Here is a 27,939-nt window from a genome sequence, read left to right on the forward strand (position 1 = left end):
ACAACAACAACAACAAAAGACAAAAAGACAAAAAGGAAAAAAAAAAAAAATATTAACCTCATGGTTTGTAAATATTTTCTCTCCTGTGGGTTGTCATTTAACTTAGCTGATCGTGTTCCTTGCTACTCAGAAGTTTGTAATTTGAAGTTTAATTTCTCTGTTTTTTCTTTTGTTGTCTGTTGGTGGTGTAGTATGGAAGAATTTTTCATCAAATCCAATGTCAGTACGCTCCTCCTCCGTCTTCTTCTAAGATTTTATAGTTTCAGCTCTTACGTTTAGGTCTTTGATCCAGTTTGAATTCGTTTTATATATGCTGCCAGAGTCCAACTTCCTTCTCCTGCGTGTGGCTATCCAGTGTTGACAGCACCGCTTGTGGCAAGGATTGTCCTTTCCCCTTGGAAAAGTCTTGGCTCCCTTGACAAAGACCGTTTGGCCATGTGTGTGTTCTCGGACCGTGAATGCGAGGGCTTATTTCTGGGCTCTCCATTCTATTCTTTTGATCTCTATGTCATTCCGTCAGGACAACACTGTTTTATTTCCTCGGCTTTGTATTTAGTTTTAAATTAGGAACTAAGAGACCTCCACATTTTTTCTTCTTTTTCGAAACTGTTTTGGCTCTCTGAGGTTCCTTGAGATTTCAAACGAATTCTAGAATTTTTTTTTTCCTATTTCTGCAAGAAAAGTCATTAGGATTTTGATAGGGATTGTAGTGAGTCTACGGGTCACGTGGAGAGTGTTGACATGTTAATAACATTAAATCCTCCAATTCATGAATACCAGATGCGTCTACATTTCTCTTTAGTCTTTTTCAAATATCTTTCAGCAACATTTTACAGTTTTTAGCATACAATCTGTTGCCTTCTTGGTTAAATTTATTCCTGAGTATATTTTTTCTTTTGATGTGATTATAAATTAATTCCTAATGTCCCACTCAAATTTTTTCATTGCTAACATATGGGAATACAGCAGATGTGTGTGTGTAATTCTGTATCCCGACAGCTCACTGAACTCCGTTAACGGTTCCAGCAGGTGTGTGTGTGTGAGCTTCACTGTCTCTTACAGCTAAGGTTTTATCATTTGCAAAAAGGAAATTCCTCTTCACGATGTCCAGTTTGGACTTCTCTTCTACTTCTTTTTTTCAAATTACTCCGGCCAGGACTTTCAAAACTATGACGATTAGAAGTGGTGAAAGACAGAACGTGGTAATCCAAGTATAACACAAAAAATAAAAAATCATTCAAAAGAGAAAAGTGGTAAAAGAAGGCATTCTTGGTCTTCCTGATGTTAGAAGAACGGTTTTTCAGTCTTTCACCACTGAGTATGAAGTCAGAATTTTTCATATGAGACCTTTATTATTTTGAGGTAGTTTCATTTCTAGTTTGTTGAGTGTTTTCGAAATAAAAATATGCTGTTTTGTCAAATGGTTTTTCTGCATTCATTGAGCTGGTCATGTGCTTTTTCTTAAAATTCTGTTAATGTAGGTGTTCTCATCATGGCTCGGTGGAAACGAATCTGACTGGGATCCATGAGTACGCAGGTTCAATGCCTGGGCACGCTCAGTGGGTTAAGGATCCAGCGTTGCTCAGAGCCCTGGTGTAGGTCGCAGACGTGGCTCAGATACCGCGTTCCTGTGGCTGTGGTGTAGGCCAGGAACTATAGCTCTGATTCGACCTGTAGCCTGGGAACCTACATATGCCATGGGTGTATCCTTACAAAGATAAAAATAAAAAATAAAAATAAATTTAAAAAAAATTCTGTTAATGCAGTATGTATATGAGATTGATTGATGTGTTGGTCCCACCGCCCACTCCAGATATTTCTGTGGCTCAAGAGCCCACACTCTTTTCCACTGGTTCTTTGGAAGCCATCAGTCAGTAGCGGCCTGGTGCTGTCCTGTGACCACTCTACTTAGGGTCACTCGGTTCTGCCACTGTCACTTGCCCCAGCTCATTATTCATGTTTAGTTCTTCCTATAATGCAAGATGGCTAGAAATGGATTCATCCAGTATTTATTTATGTTAAAATGCTTTAATTTCATCCGCATGTTTAACTTCACAGAACATAAACATCTTGGTTGAACATTTTAATTTTTTCTTCTGGGATTTTGAATACGTGTTTTCTGCTGCCTGATGGCCTCTGTTCTGAGGATGAGAAATCAATGCCAATCCTCCTGCTGTCCCCAAAATAGAATGTGTCCTTCCCCTCCTGTTGCCTTTAAGAGCTGGTCTTTAACTTTGTCATTCAGCCATTTGACCACAATGAGTTTAGGTGTGCTTCCCTTTGTGCTGATATCACTTGAGGTTCACTGAGTCTCTTTGATATATAAAGTCCTATTTAATAACTTCATGGTTCAATTTGGAAAATTTGGTCATTATTCCTTCAGTTTTTCTGCTCCTTTTTCTTTCGTTTTTCTCTTTTTTTAACCTTCTTTCTTTCTCAAGCATTTTACGTTATTGGGGAAAAAACACTTAACCTGAGATCTACTAGCTTTACAAAATTTTAAGCATATGACACAGTACTGTTGACCACAGGCAGACTGCGGTGGGCGGATCTCCAGAATGCATTCACCTTGTTTAACTAAATCATGGTGTCCTTTTGTTCTTTGTCTTTGTCCTTCTTTGTCTTTTAGGGCCACACCCATGGCATGTGGAAGTTCCCAGCCTAGGGGCTGGGTTGGAGCTGCAGGTGCCGGTCTGCACCACAGCTCTTGGCAATGCTGGTTCCTTAACCCACTGAGGGATCGAACCCGTGTCCTCATGGACACTGATCTGGTTCGTTACCACTGCGCCATGATGGGAACTCCAATCGCTCTGTCCTTTGATGAGTCATTCTCCATTTCCTCTTCCACCCAGTCCCGGGCAACCACATTTTACTTCTGGATTTTATGAACTTGACTATTTTAGACACCTCACATCAGTGAGATCATAGCTTAGGATGTTGTCTCAAAGCTCGTTCATGTTGCCTCACACTGCAAGATTTCTTTTTTTACAGGCTGTGTTTTGTTCCATTGTACGTATACATCACATTTTCTTTGTCCATATGTTGAGGGACATTTTGGTTGTTTTCCCATCTTGATTATTGTAAATAGTGCTACAATGAACATGGAAGTGCAGAATTTCTTTTATACATATTTTTAAATGTTTGATTTTTCCCACCAATATTGTTTCACACTATTCTTTGAGTTATATACAATTTCTATTTACATATCCTCAAATTCACGGAATCTTCTGCTAACTAAATCTACTGTTGAGACCCATTAGCTAATTTTTGATTTAAGTCACTGTAATTTTAGCTCTGGAATTAACAGTTGGTTGCTTTATAGTAGATTCTGTTTCTCTTTTTATTTTTCCTAATTGTTGATTAACTATCAGCATACATTGCTTTAATCATTTGAACATATTTTCATTTCATTCCTTGAGCATATCTGTAGCATCTGCTTTCGATTTTTTGTCTGCTAAACCCAACATCTGGGTCCACTTGGTTTCGGTTTATAGTGGCTGATATTTGTCTTATTCACACATTTCCGTTTCTTTGCATTTCTAGGAATTCGGGTTGAGAACCTGACATCATAAATAATATACCAACTGACACGGCATTGCTTTATTTTTGGAAAACACCTTGACTTAAACTGTAAAACGTCCCGTGAGGACAGCTCCTGCTACGTGACGTGATGGCTTGTTTTCCTTCCCCTGGCTCCCTGGAGGCCTCCTTTGTGGTGTAGCTTAGGGTCCCCCGATGATGTGGGCAGTTACGCTCAGACGCCCTGAGCTTACGGGCTTCTACCTTCCGGCACTGAGCTGTGTGTGGACGGAGGGTTCATCTCAGCCCTTTCCTGGTTCTCTCACGGCCAAGCCCCCCGCCCCCGCACCCCGCCAGCTGCATTTCTCGAGGATTCACCATCGGCTCCCACTCAAGACCTTAGAATCTATCCAGGAAAGCTGTCCGTATCTGCTGCATGCCCCAACTGAGTCCATCAACACCAGCTGGCAAAGCGGTGGGGGGGCCTCACCCTGAACCGCGTCTCCCGCTTTAGACAAATGAGTGCTGGGGTTCTGCTTCTCAACCAAACAGAACCTGTCACTTCTTGCTGGCAAAGCTGCTGGCTTTCCTCTGACAGCCACAACCCGTTCTCCAACCCCTGCAGCTGAAGCGGCCCTTAGTTCTGTCCAAGGCTGGGTGGAAGCACTCGCAGGCTCCTGGCAGCCAAGTCAGGTTTCTCATTCTTCCCAACACAGCAGTGGTTTTTCATGATTAAGCAGTTCCCAATCAATAGTTTGCCTTTAATCATTTTCTTGCTTGTTGGGAACAATGTTTCCAGTTTTATACTAGACTGGAGTATGAGCATCCACTCTGCTCAGGCACCTTCAATTCTTTTGTTTCCTGCCTCCTTTTGCCAGGATATTGGGGTGGGGGTGGGGGGTTTAAACTGTTTCAAAATCTTACTCTAAACAGAGGCAACATCTGCATTAATGCAGATAAGAAAAACACACATCTATGACTCACTTAAAAAAAAAACCCACAATCACAGACTTCAAGTGAGCCTCCATGGTTTCCTGAAAAGTATGAAATTTTTATGAATTCACTTTCCCACTCTTTCCAACTGTAGAACCATAAGAGATCACACACATAGATGCACGTACACACACACACACACACACACAGTAAGTAAGTGGTATCGCCATCAATATCCTGGCTCTGAAATTATTGTGTGGTTTTGTAACGGTGACCATGGTTTGTGGTTAAGTCTGACACTGGGGTGAGCTCTGATTCTGCTTAGATGGTCATTACCCAGATACACCTTACAGGAAGATCCTAGGACCCTGGTGGATTAATGGAGGATGGGAGAAGAGACAGGAGCTCCACTTTCCAGGCTGCATAACCCTTGAGGGTACACTATGTGGCTGAATAATACTGAAGAGATCTGACGTGAAGCCAACCAATCAGAGTGTTCTCTGAAATTTCTGCCACCTTATATACTGGTATAGCCTAAACCTCTCCTTTGCCCATTTAAGTCTTGGTCAAAATTACGTAAATAATGTTCCCTTTGATGGTAAAATATTCTGGAGTAATTTCAGGAGGTTGGTGAACACATACTTCGCGGTGACAAACTGCCACTGCCTTTGTCCTCCAGCCGCGGGTACGGCTCTTCTTGCTCCCCATTCATTTTTAGCAGTGTTTGCTTGTTTGGAAGACCTTTTTCCTTTGAACTCCTGTTGAACAGCTGAAATAAAAGACGTGTCCTGGATGATCCCAATAACTGAGTCATTTTGCTCCTATTAAATGACACGAGTTTCAGCAAGAAATGGGTTTCCACCGCGGTGCTCTCTGGAGCCACGTGGAAACTGCCCAAAGCTGCGGACGGTTGTCCTCAGTCTTCGCTTTGTCCCCCGAGAATGTCTCGATGGGACTGGCGTGTCCCCCAGGTGGAGTGTCCCTCGGGCGGCGTGTCCCTCGGGCGGCGTGTCCCTCGGGCGGCGTGTCCCTCGGGCGGCGTCACACCAAACAACTTCTGCTGTGTCCAGTTCTTGCTTCTGATCTGGTGTCCCACGGCTGAGGGGTGGGGTATACGGCCCTACCAACGACTGGGCATTGAGACAGAACACACCGTAACCAGGAAGAATACACATAATTTTAAACACTGCCATTTCTGAAGAATGGAGTTCAAATAATTGCATTTTATCGGTATGGTAATGCATCAATTCCACCATAAATATAAATATTTCTATGCAGACAACTGCACTACTTCATGAGGTGACTGTAATTTCAAAGTTTAAGACACAATGTGCAACAGTCTACTGATTAAATCTGGAAGGAAAAAAAAAGGTTCCCAGGAGACCTGATTCTCAGGCAAGGTGTGTGGGTAGAGAAGGTTCATTTTGAAACTTTTAACTCTTTGTGTACAGAAACTTTTAATTTACTAGGATATCTTCTGGTATCATTAGTAAAACCTTGACTAACTCAGTCTTTCGTTTCTTTTAGGGGAAGGAACTTTCATTCCTGCATTGACTTTATCACTAAATAGTTGTTGGGGCGTACTTCCATCAATTTGTTCTTCCTAAATTAGGCAAACCATAAAGCTAATAATTTTTGGTTGTTTTGTTGGTGGTAATGTTCAAACACTGGACTGCCGTATCAGTCCCTTCCTCCGCATTCTGGTCTCTACCACACGTCGATGGACTGGAGACCACCACTGTGACTCAGTAATTCCACTGGCGAGAGAAAACGAGTCATCACAAGAATTACCACGTGTCCTGATATTGCTTTGCCACGTAAGTGTATTACTCCCTTAGGTAACCAGCAATCCTCTTTCCCAGGGTTATTTTATGTAATTCTCACAATAGTCCCGGAAGACTAGACTAACTACCCACATTCCGTAGCCAAGGAGAGCTTTCATAACGTCCCGACTCGTGATGTGCGTCGAGGAAGGTGAAGGGGACAGACACCTAGACAGGAACAAACCCCCAGCAGAGTCCTCACTCCACTCAGGAGGAAACGAATTTTTAAATGTGTGAAATAACCTCCCACAATCACAGAGCCATTATCTCAGACTCCGCACCACTTCAGTTGTTAATGACATTTACTTTGTACTGGCGTATAGCTGACTCACAGCCTTGTGTCTGTTCCAGGGGGACCGCAAGCTGATCCGGTGACACACACGCACGTCCATCCCTTTCAGAATCTCTGCCCAGGTAGCTTATGACAGAATACTGAGCAGAGCTCCCTGTCCACGCCGCCTAAACAAGAACTCTGAGTCTTCAAATTCTAAAGGGGATCTTTTACGCTCTTCCAGTTTTCATGGTTTTCTCCATGTCTATGAAAGAGGGAGTTGGAATAGATGAGAAATGAAGAGAAGGGCCCTGAAACTGTACCATAGATAGCAGACCCTTCTGAAAAGATGGTACGAGGCCATCAAAGAAGCAGCAGCACTCCACATGACCTGGGGTGTCCCAGAAAACAATGCTGACTTCGGACGTGAAGAAGGAAGTGTGTGTCGGCTGAGCAGCACCTGTGCCAAGGCAGTGAAGACTCTCAGGTCAGAAGCACGGGGCCCATCACTGCTCCGTCACCAGACCTTAGCGGTTACTTTCCTTCCCTAGACCTTAGCAGACACCTAAGCACAGTGCCGCCAAGAGAAGTAAACGCAACGAGCCACCCGGAGTGGTTATACGCTCTTCTGTACACAGTGGCTACTTACTACCTGACAGCTGCTGCTTCTGCTGCTTTAATTATTCTTAACCAAAGGAAACAGTCACATCTAAATAAAGGGTTTAGTAGGTGGTGAGAAGAGCATTCTCTGACTTAACCACTATGAGATGCCATCTATTTTGTTGATTCAAGGGTAAAGCTATAAACCTACCAGAAGAAAGGTGATATATATCTGAAAAGACACATTTATAACCCATGAGACCAAACCAGGGAAGCAGTGTAGCAGAGACACTTCTTGGCTTACGAGTGACGGAGTGCAGTGGTATTTTCAATTTCTTCACTCAAGTATTGCTGCAGAGTTAACAAGGAAAATCAGAAATGCAAAATCTTGATTTAGTAAGAGTTAAAGACAACTGCCTTGCCATCTGCAATATCTGAGTCTGGCTGCAGAGCTCAGCAGAGACAACAGAGAGAAGTCATCCGAAGAACAGCGTCCAAAAGGAATAAAAATTGGTCTGTCCTCAAATTTCTCTGGAGCAAAATTAAATTCTAGCAGACAGAGGAGCTCCAATACACAGAATGTGGGAATATGTGAACCAATAATTTTATAAACAGCCAAACTGTAACTCTAAATAAAAAGGACTACAGTGGAAAAAAAGTTTAAATTCAATAACCTACAAATCCTTAAAAAAAAAAAAAAAAAACTGGAGGACTAATCAAAAGATGACTGGAAAAACTACTATTTAAAAAATAGAAATATCATGGAATTTATTTATTTTAGGGCAAACTAAAACAAATATGTTATTTGTGGGTAAAGAACAGAATGTTTGTATCATAAGCCAAAATAATGCAGAAATAAAACAAAAGTGCTGAGGAAAGACATAAGGAAAGTGTGAGACGGTGTAAACATCCCGATTTCACACTCTTTCAAGCTAAGAGATGAACAGTGTGGATTAAACACGATACGTTTCAAAGACAGACGTGCACATGAGCATAAAGGTAAAGAGTAAAACAAGCTTTTATACAGCTGCTAGATTAGGTCATGAACTTAAAAGAGGAATACAAAGGGAAAAGAAATACATTTATTGCATTCTTGCTCATAGTATGAATCGATTTTTACTACAGAAAATAAGGCACCATGAATAGAATATGAAATTATAGGTATTTCTGTAGAACCAATGCAATCCAAATCAAAATTGCTGCTTTTATTTTTCAAAATATTCCCATCTTATTCTAGAATCCATACAGAAACACAAAAGACCAAGAATTGCCATGGACATTTGCAAGCCAATTAACAAACCTGAAAGATTTAACACTACCAGATACCAGTGTTTACTGCAAAAAGATAATGTGGCACAAGCATCGACTGAGTAGCCAAAGAAACTCTACAGTAAATCCTGGAACAGACACAGCTATAGGTGGCTGACGGCCAAGGGGGCCCTACAAGGCAGTGGGGGAAACGGTGTGTTTTTCAATAAGTAGTTTTGCATCAACTGGCACATGAGTCTTCTATGGTACCAGAAAAAAATTATCACACATGTAGTGGCTTAAGACAATGCAAGAGTATTGCTCACCACTCCTCTGGGGACCTGTACAGGTGAGCTGGATCCTCTGCCCAGGGCCTCACCAGGCTGCACAGGAGCTCGGGGCTGGAGCCCGCTTAAGGCTCCGGGGCCCCTGCAGGCACAGAGCTCTTGCTGGAATTGGTTGCCTTCGAGTCGCTGGGCTCCAGCCCTCAGCTGACAGAGACCATCTCTTCCTTCGCGAGCAGCTTCCTCTCCAAAGCGGAAGCGCACAGCTTCAAAGCCAACAGGAGAACGGCTGGCGTGCTCCGAAGCCCTCCCTTCAAAAAGCGTCACAGTCCCTCTGAAGGGCTCATCTGACCAGATCAGATCACTTAAAACGGTTCCCATTTTAATTAAATCAAATTCAGCTAAACTGGAGCCTTCATGACACCTGAAAAATCACTTTACTTTTGCTCTCTGGCACAACCCAATCAATCATATATTCTAGAGGTCGGAGATTACATGAGATACCAGGGGCATGAATCTCAGAGGCATCTCAGAATTTTATCACCACAATTGGGGACAGACCCAGAGAGACCAAAAAATGCTATATCCCCATCTCATACTATAAACAAAACGCAATTCTTCTTCTTTTTTTTGTCTTTTTGTCTTTTCTTCGGCTGCCCTCACGGCATACGGAGGTTCCCAGGGTAGGGGTCGAATCATAGCTATAGCCACTGGCCTACACCACAGCCACAGCAACACAGGATCTGAGCCGCATCCGCAAGCTACACCACAGCTCACAACAATGCTGGATCCTTAACCCACTGAGCAAGGCCAGGGATTGAACCCGCAACCTCATGGTTCCTAGTCGGATTCGTTTCCACTGCGCCACAACAGGAACTCCACAAAATTCAATTCTTATCTTACCTTAGAAATGAAATTCAAAGGATTTCAACTTTAAGTGTCAAAAAAAATGCTTTAACAAAAATGGAGGACAACAGTTTTGTGGTCTTCGTTTTGGCAAATATCTCCTAAAAGGAAAAAATAATACTAACAAAGAAAAATGATAAGTTGGACTATATCAAAGTTATGAACTTGTTTTTTTAAACATAATAAAAGCCCAAAGTGTGAGAAGACATTTGTAATGTATAAATACAACCAACAAAAGACTCTAGTATCCACAATATGTAAGAATTCCTACAAATCACTGTGGGAGACAGAGAAAATTGAGTAATACACTGAGCAAGGACTTGTAAAGACAAGTAAAAAACAGATGCAGACGACAAAGAAGCACATGAGAGGTGCTCAGCCTGAGTAACAGTCAGAGGGATGCAAATGACAGACACCATGACACATGAGACACACGGAGTGGCCAAAATTCACAAAAAGATGAAACTTCTAAGAATTACAGAGCAGACGAATGAATGGGAAGCACTGCTGGAAAACTCCATCCATGCTACCAACACTGGACACACGCCCCTCAGCACAGGACTCGCACTCCGGGTTGCACTTAAGAAACGCACACCCAAACGTACACATGCACCCTGACACAGACCAGCGTGTTCCGAGCAGCGCTATCACAGGTCCACATAATGCCAACTACACAAGTGCCCTCCAACAGAACGCTGGACACTCACAGTGTGTTTACCTAAGAGAAAAATATTCCGAATATGAATGAACGTTTTACAACAACACACCGCAATGAGATAAACATCCAAATGTAAGGGTTAGCAAAATAAGTCCCATGAAAGAAAACAAACAGTGGAGTTCCCATTGTGGCGCAGTAGTTAAGGAACCCGACTAGGAACCATGAGGTTGCGGGTTTGATCCCTGGACTTGCTCAGCGGGTTAAGGATCCAGCGTTGCTGTGAGCTGTGGTGTAGGTTGCAGACACGGCTCAGATCCTGTGTTGCTGTGGCTGTGGTGTAGGCTGGCAGCAACAGCTCCAATTAGACCCCTAGCCTGGGAACCTCCATATGCCGCGGGAACGGCCCAAGAAATAACAACAACAAAAAAGACAAAAGACAAAAAAAAAAAAAAAAAAAAAAAAAAAAAAAAAAAAAGAAAGAAAACATACAATGATTATATAATTTATACACATTACAAAAAAAATACAGGCAAAACTAAGCTATACTATTAGAAGTCAAGACAGAGGTTACCCCTACAAAGTAGATTTCTGAGGTTTGGGGAACGTTATTTTCCTTGAGCTGGATGCTACTGACACAAATGTGTCAGGACCAGACTGTGAAAGTTCTGTGGAAGGCACACCTTCCAGGATATTTGCTCTTCTGCATACACTGCACTGAAAAATAAACCTTTTTACAAATCTGATGGGATGCCTCCAATTGTAGGCAAAAATAAAATGATGATTAAAGACATCATAAACCACTGCAGCAACAAAATGAAAAAACACAAAAAACCAGAGTTACAACTTGAATATCAAGCAAACTTCTAGTTAGGGACAAAAAAAAAAAAAAGTGAGAGAGAGGTAAATACTTTCTAATGATGAAATACACAATAAATATCTAATAATTTTGCATACATATGCAAAAAATAACACAAACCGGTCTTCCATGAAGATGGGAGTGTAACAACCTCTGAAAATCTGCACCTCCACATAAGCAACCAAAAAAACTGGCAAAAATTCTCATAATGAACATTTTCAGAATTTTGGAAATTAACCAAAGTCTAGCTATAGTAATTTTTAAAATGGTATGGTAATGCCATAAGAACAGACATCCTAGTCCAATGAAATAAAATTGAGATTTCAAAAACAAACCCACATATCCATGGCCAACTGATTTTTGACAAGAATGGCAACCAGCCATGGGTATGAATGGTCTCTTAAATAGTCCTTGGAGTTCCCTTTGTGGCTCAACAGGTTAAGAACCCAGACGCCATGTTGAGGATGTGGGTTCAATCCCTGGCCTTGCTCAGTGGGTTAAGGATCCAGCACTGACCTAAGCTGTGGTGTAGATCACAGATATGGCTTGGATCCCGCATTGCTGTGGCTGTGGCGTAGGCCAGCAGCTGCAGCTCTGATTCGACCCCTAGCCTGGGGACTTCCATATGCCACAGACGCAACCTTAAAAAGAAAAATAAATACATAAATAGTGCCCAAATAACTTGCAAGCTCACCATATATAAAAATTGTTTGTAAGAGTTTCAATTACCTAAATGTAGGAGCTAAAATTACTGAACTTTTTAAGAAGAAATAGGAGTGAACAGGTGCCGAATCACCTTAGATTCGATTCGGCAAAGACTTCTTAGACTGGAGTCCAAAGCATGAGTAACAAAAGAAAACATGGCTAAGCTGAACTTTAAAACTGAAAACCTTTGAAAGGACATACAAGGAATTCTTACACCTCAATAACAAAAAGATAAACGACTCAATTAAAATGTAAAAGAAAGACTTCAATAAGCATCTCTGCAAAGATACAAAAATGGCCAATAAATACACGAAAACATGCTCTAATTAATTATTAGAGAAATGCAATTCAAAGGCATACTGCTACACTACCTAACGTCCACAAAAGAAACCTATAACAACAAAAATAAACGAAAATCTAAGGAAATAAGTGCAAAACAAGGTGTCCGTGAGGACGCAGAGAAACCCTCACACATTGTTGGTGGGGCCAGTAGCGGGGCTGCCTGTGGACAGTGAGCCGGCTCCATAAATGGAGCAACACAGAATGAGAAGTGCCCCGGCCCCTCCAGGGCCACACATGCGCCCCAAAGAGCTGTCATCAGAGACTCAGAGAAATAAGCGCGCAGGTCGGTAATTCTGTCACTACTGTGGTCTAGCTACCCGGGAAAATACTAAATTTGGATAATTCATATCTTAAAACCATTCTGGGTCAGTCGAGAAAGGATAAGGTAAATAAAACCATAAAAGAACTGGCATAAAGACGTCCCACTATTTCATAACTCAAACAACATAAGAGAAAAGCTAGACCACCCACACACTCTTCTGGACCAAACAATCAGAACCGTGAAATGTTGGTGGCTCCGGCGCAGCCGCCCGGCAGGAGGATCCACAGACCAGCTCCAGGCCCGTCTTGGCCCGGCCCGGCCTCCCAGGCCTCGACGCCCCGCCAGAGGGCGGCTTTTTCCCCACGACGCCCCTAACCTGGCCGGGAGAGCCGCCCCGGCAGAGCCGCCCCCAAGGCCGCGCCCCCGCTTGCAGCTCGGGCCGCCGCCCCGCCGGAGCCGCGCACTTACCCCCGCAGGCGGCATCCTCTCGGGTCCTGGGGTCCGCAGGACCGAGGCCGCTGTCCCAGCGTCTCCCGGGGTCCAGTGGGCCGCAGGCTGGGCCGCAGTGTGAGGCACACGCGGCGCGGGTCTGGGGTGCCCTCTGGGCTCCCGCACGCAGTGTCCGGCCCTGGTGGGCATCCACGGTTACCTTTACGTCTGGGTTTTGCACCTGGGCCCCGGGTCTAGCCTGGGGCTTTACAGCTGCGCCCAGGATTTACGTCTGGGGGTTGACATCTGGTCCTTCTTTACAGGTGGAGGGGTTTAGTTTGGGGGGTCACGAGTGGCCCAGTTTATACTTTGGGGGTGTCACGAGTGGCCCAGTTTATACTTTGGGGGTTAGGTCTGGGCCCCAGGTTTACGTCTGGGCTGGAGGTTTGCGTCTGCGGCGTTTCCGTCCGCGCCCGCTTTACGACCTGGGGGACGGCATCTGGGCCGTGTTTACGACCCGTGGAGGGGGGGGTGACGTCTGGGCCCTCGGTTTCGTCTGGGGGGGGGGGCGGTTTACGGCTGGTCCCCAGGTTTACGGCTGGGCCTGGTTTACGACCAGGGCGTCGTCTGGCCGGTCTTTCCAGCTGCCCCGGTGGCCGCGTCGGCAGTGTCCGGCTGTGGGGGTCCCGGCCGTCACCCTGGCTCCCACAGGGGGGTGACCAGCGAAGAAAGCCCCGCAGCGGCCGCCCCTCCCGGCCCCGCGCGCCGGCGCCTGTTCCTCCCGGAGAGGCCTCGGAGCTTCCTGTCACAGCTGCACCTTCGCGGCAGGCGCGCTGCAGGCCGAAGGTAACCCTTCCCGGAGACCCGGGCGGGCACGTGCTCCCTCGCCCTCGGCGGCCGCCGTGCCCCGGGGCGGGAGCGGGCGCGCGTGGGTGGGTGTCTGTGTGTCTGTGGTGCCGCGTTCTCCTGACCCCGCGCGACTCCGCTGCGGGGCTGGCGGGCCCACGGGCGTGAGCAGCTGCTGTGGCGGGGTTTTCTCGCGAGGGGCCGTGGGCCAGGCCGCGCCGCGCCGCTGGGGTTGTCGCGGGGTTGTCGCGGGGTTTTCTCACGAGGGGCGTGGCGGCCTCACGCCCCTGCTGTTGGAGGATTAACTCTGTGCCTACGTACTGTGGGGGTTGGAGGCCTGCTTTAAGCATGTACATGTATAATGGTGCGTGTGCGTGTATGCTGTGTGTGTTACACAGCTGTATTTAACAGAAAACGAAACGCAGTGCTTTTCAAACCTATGAAAAGATGCTCAAATGATGGAAATAAAACTTTAGTTGATAACTGTTCACCTAGTTACGTGGTAAAGGTGACAGACGATGGTTGGTGAGCTAGGTAGAAGATAGCCCGCCAAAAAAATAGGGAACAGACTGTTCCATTTATTCCTCAAGAAGGGTAAGTTGGTGGGTAGTACTCAGTAGAAGGTAATGTAACAATAGCTACGTTTATGGTTTTACAGTTTTGCACACCCACGTGTATATGTTTGGCAGTAACGCTGATCTAGCGATTTTTTTGTCCTTAGCAGTTAGTTTGTTGGTGCTCTTTCACCTGTGGGAAATGAGGTTTGTGAAGATTGTTGTGGCATGGTTTCTACAAACACAAATTGGTTAAGAAATGAATAGCTATTAAGGGAAGACTTGTTAAGTAAATCATGCACATCCAATAAAACTGAGGACCCAGTGGGGACATTTAAGGGGTGCTGTATACATGTTGAAATAAAAGATAGAGGGCAAAGAAACAAAGGAATGTACGTCTCTGCAGATGTGTTTATGTAAGTGAAGATAAATGTGAAATTAGTAAAATTTCTTAACTTCTGAGGAGGAACGTTGGATAGATAGGGACCAAGGGATACTCATTCTTCATTTCCTCACTTTGTCCCTGTGTATAAATTTGTGTATTTCTTACTCCACCAGATAAATACCAGAAAAGTAAACAAACACCCAAGTGCATAAAAACAAGACACCTGGTGGAGACTCTAACACAGAGCTCTTCTCTCTTCATTTAATAGCCCGTGACTAAAGGTCAGCCCCTTAGCACCTGGGGCAGCCCTGTTCTTATCAGGGAAATGAAGGGCGGACTTTAAAGCATTTCCAGGGGCAGATGATTGGTTTCCAGTCATCTGTCAGATGTTCATGTCATAGGACAGAAGCACCAAGGGCCAGGATTTTGTGCTTTTGTGTTATTTTGGTTTGGGTGTCTTGTTTTTTTTTTTTTTTTTTTAATGGAACCATCAGTGGTCAGTGTGCTCCCTGCGTAGTCTGACAGAGGGAAGAGACGCTTTGCTCAGAAACTCCTTTATTTTATTCATAATCTAAGTAAGTTGCCATATAGACACTGCCTTCAGTTTCTCCCATCTCCTCAAAGAAAGACAATAGTCCAATCAGAGTATTCCTCCTCATTATGTAATTTGTCTGTCAAAAGCTTGGGAGGGGGTTTTAACTTCTGGCTTGATTTGTTTGCTGCTTCATGCATATGTGCTGTAATTGCCTTCAATTTGACACCTTCAGAATAAATGAGTTCTTTTTTTTCATGATCTCACTGCCTTTGGGAGCTTCTCAAAGTGCACACACCCCTAAATAAAGTTCTGTGATTTTAAAAATGAATTCCTTATACAAAAATTGTTGCCTAGGAAAAGAGCCATTTAGAGGAAATCGCAGATGCACAGATTTGAGGAAACTGCTGCTTATCATTTTCCAATTAGTTCTTGTCTGCGTGTGTTTTCATTCTTCAATGCTGTACCTCTCCCTCTGTTCACTTTTTTGTATGTATCCAACGGCAAGCTTATTTCTGTGCCTCCTAGCAGCTGTTGAAGGGTTTATGAGATGTTATGATTTTGGATGAAAATCTGTTGGCCACACTCTGAAATCTGCTGAAAACAGACCACCTTGTATATTCAGTTTAAGTCATAAAATGCGGAGTAGGAGATCTGAGCGGGAATGGCCATGGCTTATCCATTCAGGTGTGTAGAAAATGAGTTTGAATGAGAAGTTGAGGAGTACTGAAACTAGATAGGGACAGAATATCAGTGACTGTTTGACTGACATGCATCACAGAAACCTGGTGAGGCTTGGGAATCAGGAATTCTGAAGTCATCTACAGTCATAGATTGGCCTCCAGGACAGAAAATGCTTCTTCTAGCCCCAAAAGGTGTTTTGCGATTCAAGAGAGGCTTAGGTGACAATGCACCTGAATCATTTCCAAAACATTGTAAAACACAAGACAAATGTTTTTGATTTATTTTAAGGAGGGTGGGACTTTCACCATGTTGCCCAGGCACCATAGATGCCAGTAACAGAAGGAGCGGTCACTCATGAACCCAGTAAAATGCCATCAAATTCAAAATTTCTTATGATCAATCTCAACACCTACCGTTTATTTTCACATGTGACTTGAATAATGATTATTTGTGTGGGTGAAGATCTGCAGTTTTCTGTGAAGTGTAAAATTCGGCGACAGCATTAAGGATGAATGAAAATTCAATGAAATTAAATAAATAAGAATGAATGAAGAGTGAGGGCTACTTAAAACCTCTACCATGTTCTCTCTTGAATGAAGAAGACGGTTTTCCAAGGAAATCTTGATGACGTGCTCTTCTGCCATCTCCAGACCAACGGGGTGCCCGGCCTGCAAGGATGATGCAGAACCACCTCCACTGCAAAATCACCTCCTATCTCTTCGCTAGGCTAGAATCTTTGAAAAAGCAGGCATCCCATCTGTACCTGAATTTCAGTTAGCACAGAAATGAGGCAGAGAATTCTAGTATTTTAGAGATAAAAGAAATTTCAGAGTTTATTTCAATTGCCTTATTTCACACATGAAGGAACTGAAATGTGTCTAGAATTTGTTAGGGATTTTCTGAGGATTACAAAATTAGTTATAGACTCAATAGAAATGTCAGTGTATTTGACTAAATTTAAAAGAAATTAGACCTGATTGGTGAAGAAACCATAGAAATTCAAGGAAATGAAAATAAACTGAGAACACATTTTTGTCAGACAGGCGAAAGATAAAAGTTTAGCGTACAACTCATAAATTGTACTTGTAACAAAGAGCATCATGCCATTATAAAAGTAGTTAAGGTATACAGACAGTAAATTTTCAAAACAAGACATTGGTATATTTAAAAAGTTTACCCTCACTAGCAATGAAGCTGTTATTTTTACTATTTTATATTGGCAATGAGTTTTCATATTCAAGGTATGCAAGATTGGCTCAGCATATTAAAATCAGTTAATATAGTCCATCACATCACAGGCTAAAGAAAAATATGATTATATCAGTAGACACAGAAGAACCATTTGACAAAATCCAACACCGATTCATGGTACAAATTCCTAACAGATTCCCTCAACTTGATAGACTATCCACAGAAAGCCTGCAACCAACATTATACTTAATGGTGAGAAACTTGAAGCTTTTGCACTAAGATCAGGATAAAGGCAGGAATGCTCCCTCTCACCACTTCTCTTTCGCATCATGCTAGAAGTCCCAGCTAATGAAACAAGACAAGAAGAGGAAGTAAAAGTTACACAAATCAGGAAGGGAGAAATAAAACGGCCTTTGTGAATGACATGTTAGCCTGTAGAAAATCTGAAAGAATTGACAAGAAACCCCTGAATTAAGGATCTGCGATTGTTGACCTGCAATGATAGCAGGTTATAAGACCCATGATTAATATGTAAAAAATACCACTTCCCTACATACCAGCAATGAATTAGTGGAATTTGACGTTAAAAACATGATTATAACTACATTAGCATCAAAAATGTTATTGATATAAATCTAATATATATGAGGTTTATATGAGGAAAATTACAGAACATTGGTTAAATATATCAGAGACGATAGATAGATATTCCATGCTCGTTTCTAGGAAGCTATGATGTTGTCAAGATGTTAGTTTTTCCCAATTTGATCCATTTATTAAGTGCAGTCCCAATCATAATTGCAGCATGTTATTTTGTAACTATCAACAGGCTGATTCTGAAGATTATAGGGAGAGGCGAGAGTCCCGGAGCATCGAACACAACACTTAAGGAGAAGAACAAAGTCAGGACTGACTCTGCCTGGCTTCGGGGTTTGCTGTGAAGCTGCAGTAATCCAAACAGCATGCTCCTTCCTTCTCGAAAATAGCAAAGAGGGAAACAGTGTCTTAAGACGTCAAGAGACATCAGGCTGAGTGAATGAGCCAGTCACAGGAAGACACCTTAGGTGTGGTCCTAAAATGGTCACCTCGTAGGAGAGTGTAGATGGTGGTTTACCAGCTGGGGTGGAGGATGGGGAGTTGATGTTCAATGAATAAAGTCACGGTTCCACAAGATGAGTAAATCCTAGAGAGCTGCCGTGGCGCGTAGTTCCGCAGGCTAACGAGACTGTATCGTGATCTCATGTTAACACAAGAAGGTGGGAGTGTAAGAGGGACGTTATGGAGCTGATGGATGTGTTTATTACCTTAACTGTGATGGCGTCTCAGCTCTGTGCCTATGTCCAAAGTCAGTAATTGTATATCCTAAATATGTGCCCTTATGTTTATGTCAACTGTACCTCAATGAAGACGTTTTTACGAAGAGACAGTGTGGTATTGGTGAAAGAATGGACGCAGATCAGTGGAACAAAATAGGCTGGAAAGAGTCACACTTAAATCGAGCCAGCCAGTCTTTGACAGAAGAGTACAGGCACCTCAGCGGGAGAAGGACGGTCTCTTCCACAGATGGTTCTGTAACAGCCGAATATCCACACTCAGAAAAAGAAATTCAGATACTGATCTTGAATAATTTCACAAGAGTCCCTCAAAATGGATGATAGCTTTAAATGTAAAACAAAACGATAGAGCTCCTCGAAATAACTTATGAGAGAATCTGGCCCAGCTTAGATTTGGTGATGACGTTTAAGATAGAACACTGAAAGCATGATCCGTAAAAAAATTGATAAGTTGCACTTAATCGTGAAAACACACACCACAAACTGGGAGAAAACATTTTCAAAAGACATCTGACAAAGGACTGGTGTCCAAAATGTAAAAATCTTCAAATCGAATAAGTGGGACACAACCAATTAAAAAGAAGACAGAAGACCTGAACAGATACCTCACCAAGGAATATGTAAAGATGGGCAATAAGAACATGAAAAGATGCTCGACATGACGTGTTATTAGAGAAATTCAAGTTGCAACAATACCACCAAAGATACCCCTACACATCCATCAAAATACTGACAACCCCAAATGCCGGAGAGGATGTGGAGCAGTAGGAGCTTATGTTATCGGACAGAAGGCAACTTGTGCAGCTGCTTTGAAAGGCAGCTCGGAAGTTTCTTACGAAGCCTACTTGGTCTTCTCATGTGACCAAGCAATTGTGTTCCTGGATGTTTATTCAAAGGGGTAAAACTTAGGTCCACACAAAACCTGTTCATGGCAGCTTTATTTTAAATCAATAAAACTTGGAAGCAACCAAGAGGTCTTTTAACAGTTGAATGGTCCATCCAGATGATGGAATATTATTCAGCACTAAAAAGAAATGATCCAGCTGCAAAAAGACATGGAGAAGCCTTAAATGCACATTACTAAGTGAAAGAAGCCAACCTGAAAAGGCTACTTACTGTGTGATTCCAACTCTGTGACATCCTGAAATCACACATCTATGGAATCAATAAAAAGATCAGTGGGTGCCAGAAGTTAAGGGGAGTGAGGGGTGAATAAGGTATTTTTAGAAAATTGAGATTATTCTGTATGATACCGTAATTGTGGATGTATGTCACTTTACATTTTTCCAAACCCATAAAATGTGCAACACCAAGAGTAAACCCTCCTGTGAACCAGGACCTCTGGGTGATGATGCAGTCCGTGTTGGTTCACTGATTACACAGCACACATACCGTCTGCTGGGGGACTTTGATTGTAGGTGCTGTGGGGCGGGGTTACATGGGAACTCTCCATGCTTTCTGCTAAATTTGCTGTGAAGCTAAAACGGCTCTACAAAGTAAAACCTGTATGGAAACAATCAAACAAGCAAAAGCCAAAGTGTTTAAGTGTGAAAATATTACTGCTGTAATTATACATTGGAAAAAACTCTTGGATGCTTATGTAGGATATAGATCAAAAATTTTAAATGTCGTTTTTTCATACCAATAATTTCCTTTCAAGGATATTATCCAAAGAAAATAATCACGGATCTCATTTTTTTAAAAATGAAATATATTTTTCAAGTCCACTAATATTTAATAATTGACATCAATTAAATCTACTTCCACTCAGTAGAATATTATATAGTTGATCATACAGCTCACCCACTGAACAGAAATATTTTGCCATGCTTTGTCTTGCTTTCTGGCTCGAAAACTTCACACTCCTCACTATGTTTTGGCAAACTCAGTGTGCATCTCAGCTTCCCATACCACAAAATATTTCAGATACCTCCCTGTTGGGTTACGTCCTGCAATAATGTCCAAAAAAAGTGTACTAAGTGTTCGCATGTTTGTGTAGATTGAGGTGTTTGAACATGTATCTTAGACCTTGATCCCATGAGGACTGAATGAGGCACAGCGTTGGGTTTTATATTCCGACGTGTCATTTGCAGGGGCCGTGGACAGAGCCAGAACCCTGGTTTTCTGTCACTGCTTTCAGGCTTTGTTCACATGTTCATTTGGGCACTGAATGAAACCAGGTCCATGCACATGTCCTGGGTGTGCACAGTGTAAAGTGGAAACATGGGTTGCGTCATGAGAAGTTGGGGCCAGTAAGCCTGAGGACCTCCACGGACACGGCTCAGCTGTGACTGGGAACATGATGGGCTTTCAGGACCCTAAAATGCGGCTTATGTGAGGGCAGAAGTCTTGAGGTTCTGCGTTTGAGGCTGTTTGGGGAAAATAGTGAACCAGCACCCAGATGTTTGTGAGTATATTCCTGCTCTGTTTCTGCTCCAGCCATGCACTGCATGGGTGCTCTGATCCTGCGATTCCACCGCTGCTTGATCAATGGCACTGCAGCTCAGGAACTGATGGTACATCAGGAGCACAGAGGTCTTTGATTAATCTCCTCCTGGTAGGTTTAAAAGATGGAAAACCCCCTAAGGGCTCCCGTGTACTCTCCTTCTTTGCAGAGATCAGAGACAAATAGTTCCTTGCCATGTTATTCTTGTCTGTGTAAAGAGGATTTGTACAAGAAAGTCCCTGGTGTAAACAGTATTGAAAAATTGTTCTGAAGGATTAAAGCATCTTCTAATGATCTGACCCCAGGACGGAGTCTTCTTGCAGACCGCATCCATGGCCCCAGGAGTGGGCTGCCCAGAATGATGCTCAGCCCCAGACGTGAAAATAAACAACAGACTGAGGCAATGTAAACTCAGGCTTTGCTTCCACACTTCAATATAACTATAAAAGAATGGCAGACGTAAGATTTAGGCTAGATGCACAGTGTATCAACTGGGCATGTTGAGCTAAGTCAACGGAACCGCTAAGAATAGAGAAAGCCAAAGGAAAGAGAAATCAAAATATAGAGACAACAAGATAATAACATTTTAAAACACTTTACAGTACGTCCGTTTAGGGTTTGTGGCAACAGGATTTTTTCCTGCTGCATCAGAAAGTAGTTCAGTGTCATTTATTTCCCCAAACAGGACGTTTGGTTTATTGTCATAATAAGTCTCTTTGGATCAGTGAGTCATTAACAACTTAATCCAACAAAGCTCTGCTTTTATTTCCAGGCCAAAGTTAGTAAAGCATGTTTGAGACTTAAGCTGGGACTCACTGGCAGCCCTTTAATGCACTGACAATGTTCTGAAGATTACAGATAGATCTAAAAATTACAAATAAAGCACTGCCCAAGACGGTGCCCGTCTGTCCTGTGCTCTGCCCTCCAGGGTGGAACGGAAGTCCCACACATGCCAGTCGCTGCCTTTGTGATGCCTGTCCTGTCACACGTGGGCGTGCTCCACTGATGCCTCCTTCCGATGGAGGAGGCTCCTGTGAATCATCTAAACAAACGTCCTTTCTGAATTCGCTGGACTCTTTTACAGACATCCAGTTCACTTAGCTGCTTAACCCTCACTTGCAAATATTTGAAGAAGAAAGCTACCTGTTGCCAGTAATCATTGGCACCATTTGAAGAGATAAATCTATAAATATATACACCATAAACAAGCACATCTTAAGAAGTTTTTCCCTTTAAAAATGGCATTTGAGATGGGATCCTGGATTAAAGAAAAGGCAGGAACCTGTTGGTTTAACAAAGTATGAGCTTTTTTTTCCACTCCCAGATAGGCTTCCTGATTGTATCGTATCGTGTTTATTATGGATCTGCAAAAAGATTACATGCCACCTGTGTGCTGTAGGGTTTCTAATTGTGCCTCCAGCTATTTCACAAGATTATCAAGTGCTCAGTGTAGGGTTATTCTGGATGTCAGTTGTCCGTGGGAGCTTTAACTGTCATGTTCTGTCACATGGTTCAGAGACACTGGATTACCTGGGAGCTTTGTTCACAACCTGCTGCCACCATTTCTTTGGATCAGTGTGTCCTAAACTACATAACGGGGAGTGGGAATCCCTTATCTTCCCCATTTTCTCTGCAGCTGCCCTCACAGTGGGTGAAACCCTTCTATTCCATGTGTCTGAGTGACTTTTCTAACTAGCCTAAGTCATTAGTGTTTATCCTTAATATGGAGCATTCTACAGATTTCTGCCGAAACGGCAGCATGTATCTTTACATTTCTAGAACACATCAGTAGGGACTGTGCTCTATTGTGTTTTTGCCATTTGGCAATAATTTACATCAATAAAAAGCCAGAGAAAAACCAAGGGGCATTTTTTTTTTCAGATTTCCCCTGGTAGGGTTAAATGGGAGAATTTCGAGGTACCACTTTTTGATTCTAGAAGAGTCTTTTTCTTTAGTTCCATAAACTATGAGAATGGCATCATTCCTTTACATCAGATGTCTTTTATTTCACTTTTGTTGTTTGTGTTTATCTTTTTAATCGTCTCACATGTTACATGTTAGGGGGTGGATGCAGCATTGCATGACAAGCTGTTTCTGTACTGTTGGGCTCATATCTTCTGTGCTTCCTGTGACTGGAAGGGAAGAGGATTCAGTGAGGACATGGACTTTACCCCTTCTCGCAGGGTCCCTCCAAGTGTCCAAGCATCTGCCTGCTGAACTGTGGCATCTGCAGTGTTTCAGAATATTGTTGTTCTCCCATAGTGTGCGTGTTATGTTTGTATGGTTGTAGTAATTTCTTTCTTTCCTATATCCCCACTACTTCACATGCAAAAAAGTCAGGAGAAACTGACAGGAGAAATGAACAGAAAGATCACAGTATTCGGTTTGAACAAGTCCCCGTTTCTCCTGCTTCGGCTTCACTCTGATACTGTTGTGCTTGGTGCTGTCGCCATTTGATTTACAAATGACCTCACTGGCCCCCAGGGTCAGTGAGTTTGCACTTTGTGACTGACTCCTGGTGCCTCGAATCCCTGGTGTCAATCATGTCATAAGGGAACTCGTGTGCACTCCGGGACTTTGTAGCACAGTATTAGTTGTACGTCAGCCCAGGGTGGGCACAGCGGTGCCTGTGCCATCCCTTGCAGAAGAGCGAAGGGAAATCTGAGCTGGGGCAGCGCCTCTCTCCGGCGCCTGCTCACAGAGGGCATTCCACACTGTACACTGCCATGAAAACACACTGTGGATTGCGTGTCTGTCTACAGTCTCTAAGTAGAGGGAGTAAGATACTGCCAGAGGAGAACGCTCCTGAAACAGTCAAGCGTGGCTGATAAGGATAAAGTCCCAGGGCACGAGCAGGCCACAGATGGCATTGTCACTTGCAGTCTTAAACTTTATGTGACAATTGCACATTATCAGGACAGACAGTGTTCCTCATGTTTCTCCAAGTTATAAATACGTGCATTGATGTTTCAGAAGGCTCTTGAAAACATTTCAGAAAACATGTACTTTTAGTCTCTTAAACGTTCTCTCTCTAGCATGTGTATGTGGTATCTCGTGGTTCAGTGTTACCGTTTTCTGGTGATTAATGAAACTAAACGCTTACTATTTCTACGTCTGTTTTGTGATGTATCTCTCCAGGTCTTTTCTCCAGTTTTCAGAGGTGGTTTGTCTTCATTTCTGATGAGTAGTGTTTCCTTATATACCAAGATCAAAAGCCCTTTGACACATGTTGTAAACATCCATGGTTGGCTGCTCCATTTCTTACAGTATCCTGATGAACGGAAACATTTAATTATGGTGAAGTAAAACTTTTCCGCTTCTCCATGTCCCACACTTGTGTTCATCCTGCTTATTTAAAAATCATTTTAAACTTAATGTTTTTCTATATCAACAGCTTGTTATTTTAGTGAGAAAAAAAAAATTTGTATGGACTTACCATTAGCTATTGAATTGTTTTCGAGTCTTTATTGTTAATCAAATGACCCAATTAGCATGTATACATTTTTGAGCTCCATGTTAATTCTTTTGGTCTGATTTTCTCTCTCTGTTGTATATGTTCTCGATTCTGTTATTCTCATTTAAGCTTGTCTTGACTGTTCTAGATGCTTTGAATTTTCTTATAAACTTTAGAATTAACTTGTCAATTTCTGAAAAAAAACAAAAGCATACTGAAATGTTGATTTCCATGCATTGTACCTACAGAATAATCGGTGGAAAATGAAATCCTAACAATGCTAAGTGTTCCAACTTATGAACTTGGTATAATTCTCCAGTTTTTAAGGGCTTTTGACTTTACCATTAACAAATTTTTGTAGTTTTTTAGTAGTTATGCTTTAGCTTTTATTAAAGAATTCCCCTTAAGTATTTGGTGGTTTTGCTACTATTTTAAATGCCGTTTTATTGGCATTTTCCCATTGTTCATAGGTAATACAAAGAAATGCAATGACCTTGTATCCTGAGACTTAATTTCATTTACTACATCCTGTAGTTTGTACTTCGAAATTTTCTCTTTTTTTGTTTAATTTTATAATGATTTGTATTTTTTCCATTATAGATGGTTGAAATTTTCTTGGGTGTGCATTGTGGCAGTGTGCAAATAAAGTTAGTTCTTTCCAGTCTTTGTAACTGTCATTCCTTATTGTGTGGGCTGGGAACTACTCCCCAGGACTGAGGTCATGTGGTGAGAACTGACGTCCAGGTCCTGTGCTGCTTCTTACAGGAAGTGCAGCTCTGCCTGGCGGTGTCTGTGGGTTACTGGGAGATGCCATTTACCAGGCTGAGGAAATAATCTGCTTCTGGTTTGTTGAGAGGTTTTATCCTGAATGAGTTTTGATTCTCAAAAGCCTTTTATGAGCAATTGAGAAAATCGTATAGATTTTAAGAGCCTAAAATGTAAATTACATTCAATAAATTACTTTTTTCAAATATTAAACCAAAATTGCATTCTTCACGCAGACTTACTCATAATGTATAATCATTTTTACATATTCTTTGATTTGATAACCTAATTCTTCGTAAGGAGTGTTAAATCTATATTCATATATATCTACCTATCTAGATGGAGATATAGCTGTAGCTGTATGTACATATGTATCAGGATACTACTGGCTTCATTAAATGTTCCAAAGTGTATTTCTGGAAAAAAATTATGTAAAATGGTGTATCTTTTTTATCTATTTGGTAAATCTGTCAATAAATCCACTGGAACTGGAACATTCTTTGCAGAAAAAAAATTGTAATGATGAATTTGATTACAGTTCAAGAGTGTGCTTAGTATTAGCTACAGTGATATTAATTTAAATTTCACTTATTGCTAGTGGTATCGAGTGCCTTTTTCATGTGACTGTTTTCCATCCATGTATTTTCTTTTCTGATGATTCTCTTGAAATTTTTTCCAGCTTAAACCCTTCTTGTTATTGAATTGAAAGGGTTCTTTTTAAATTCTAGATACAAATTCTTAATCAGATAAATGTTTTAAAAATATATTGTTTGCGGTTTGTCATTTATTTTCTTTTTTGTTGTTGTTGTTGTTGTTGTTGTTGTTATTGTTGCTATTTCTTGGGCCGCTCCCGCGGCATATGGAGGTTCCCAGGCTAGGGGTTGAATCGGAGCTGTAGCCACCGGCCTATGCCAGAGCCACAGCAACGCGGGATCCGAGCCGCGTCTGCGACCTACACCACAGCTCACGGCAACGCCGGATCGTTAACCCACTGAGCAAGGGCAGGGATCGTACCCACAACCTCATGGTTCCTAGTCGGATTCGTTAACCACTGCGCCACGACGGGAACTCCTATTTTCTTAAAAGTGATTTATGAAGAGCGTTTTGTGTTTGTTTTTTAATTTTGTCGAGGTTCAGCTTACTTGAATATTTTTTTCTGGTTTTTATTTTTTTATGCCAAACCACAAATCTGTTTTGCCATGAAGATTTTCTCCTGTGTATTATTCTGAAAGTTATATTTAGCTATTACATATAGATCTGTGATCCATTTGAAATTACTTCACAATATGAAGTAAAGATTGATATATGTTTGTGTACATATATATGGATGTGTGTGTATATAAAATGATTTTTTCAGAACCATTTGTTAGAGACAGTTCTTTCTCCATTGAACTAAAATGGCACTTTTGTTAATTGCCTACTGGCCTTAAATGTTTGACTCTACTTCTGGATTCCTTATTCTGTTTCTTTAATATATACCTCTGTCTTTATACAAAAACTACAGTGTCTTTTTATTGAATCTTCATATTATGTCTTTAAATTAGTTAATATAGATAATCAAGCTTTGGTCTCTGCTTAAAATTTTTTGACCATTTCTAGATCTTTTGCATTATCACACAGATTTCAGAATCAGCTTGTAAATTTCTAAATAAAAAGCCCAATGAGGAGTTCCCTGGTGGCCTAGTGGGTTAAGGATCTGGCATTGTCACTGCTATGGCATGGGTTGATTCCTGGCCTGGAAACTTAATGTCTGCTAGGGGCACAGCCAAAAAAAAAAAAAATGAAACCTGATGAAATTTTAATTGACATTATATTGAATATATTAATTTGTAGAGAAGTAACATGTTAACGTATTGGGTCGTATGATCCATGAATATTGTAAATCTCTAAATATATTTGAATCTTCTTGAATTTCTCTCCAAGATGTTGAGTGCTTCTCAGTATACATATATTGTATAGATTTGGCATAGAATTATCCCTAAGGATTTCATGTGTTACATGTTTTTATAAATTCTTCTGCCTGACAAATTTCAATTTCCATTTTTTTCAGAGTAAATATACTGGAATACAGTTCATTTCTGATATTGACATTGTAAACCTATAACATTGCCAAGCTTGATTTTTGGCTCTTTATTATTATTATTAATAATAAACATTATTAAATAAGCTTTATTATTATTACTGGTAGAATCTTAGGTATTTTCTATTGAAAACATTAATGTCATTTGTATATTGTCAGTTTATTCATTTTAAAAATGTTTTGTGCCTTATTGTGCTTTTTAAATTATCCACTACTATGCTTCACACAACTAGTGGGAGTGGATATCTTTGTCTTGTTCCTGACTGAAGGGTAAATCCTTTGACTCACCACTTAGTATCATATGACTGTAGGTTTTTGAGGCTAGTATGGTTCCCTTATATCTCTAGTTTTCTGAGAAGATTTTTAGTAAATTAGGTACTGAGTTGTGTAAAATTTTTTCTCTGCAGCTTTAAATATGGTTATGTAACTTTTACTTTTTAATTTGCTAATTGAGTGAATTAAATTGATTTTCAGAAGTGGAAACAACCTTGCATTTCCCTGGGTTAAACTCCATTTGGTCATGATGTGTTTTATATATGACTGGATACTATATGCTAGTATTTCCTCAAAAATTTTTGAGTCTAAGAAAAATAAATTTTGGTAATCCGGGCAATAGATCATATTCAGCACAGAGAAAAAGAGCCATCAGGCCATGAAAAGGCAGGGAAGAAACATAAATGCACTTGACTAAGTGAAAGAAGCCCATTTTGAAAATGCTACACACTGTGTAATTTCAACTATAGAACATTTTGGAAAAGGCAAAACGGGGGTGACAGTGAAAAGACCAGTGGCTGCAGGGGTTGGGCCATGGGGAGAGATGGGCAGAGGAGCA

General features: G+C 41.8%; 1 protein-coding gene and 1 long non-coding RNA gene across 3 annotated transcripts in view; one reads left to right on the forward strand and one right to left on the reverse strand.

Moving 5' to 3' along the window:
- The window catches only part of LOC146399628 (uncharacterized), a 103,670-nt gene extending 90,347 nt beyond the window's left edge, over nucleotides 1-13,323 (reverse strand). Inside the window, exon 1 of the long non-coding RNA XR_014818193.1 lies at nucleotides 12,876-13,323. This is a non-coding gene — a long non-coding RNA (uncharacterized LOC146399628). The remainder of the gene's footprint in view (nucleotides 1-12,875) is intronic.
- Nucleotides 13,324-13,436: 113 nt separating this feature from the next.
- ADARB2 (adenosine deaminase RNA specific B2 (inactive)) overlaps nucleotides 13,437-27,939 on the forward strand; it is a 455,387-nt gene continuing 440,884 nt past the window's right edge. For both annotated transcript variants that reach the window (XM_021065069.2, XM_084980615.1), the window contains exon 1: nucleotides 13,437-13,682. The gene's annotated coding sequence lies outside the window, so the exon portion shown is untranslated. The remainder of the gene's footprint in view (nucleotides 13,683-27,939) is intronic.

This window comes from Sus scrofa, chromosome 10 (genome assembly GCF_054392235.1).
Source record: "Sus scrofa isolate SSC_HxYL_T2T_F1_AM1 chromosome 10, Sscrofa_HxYL_maternal_Yorkshire_Landrace_v2.0, whole genome shotgun sequence".
NCBI lineage: Eukaryota > Metazoa > Chordata > Mammalia > Artiodactyla > Suidae > Sus > Sus scrofa.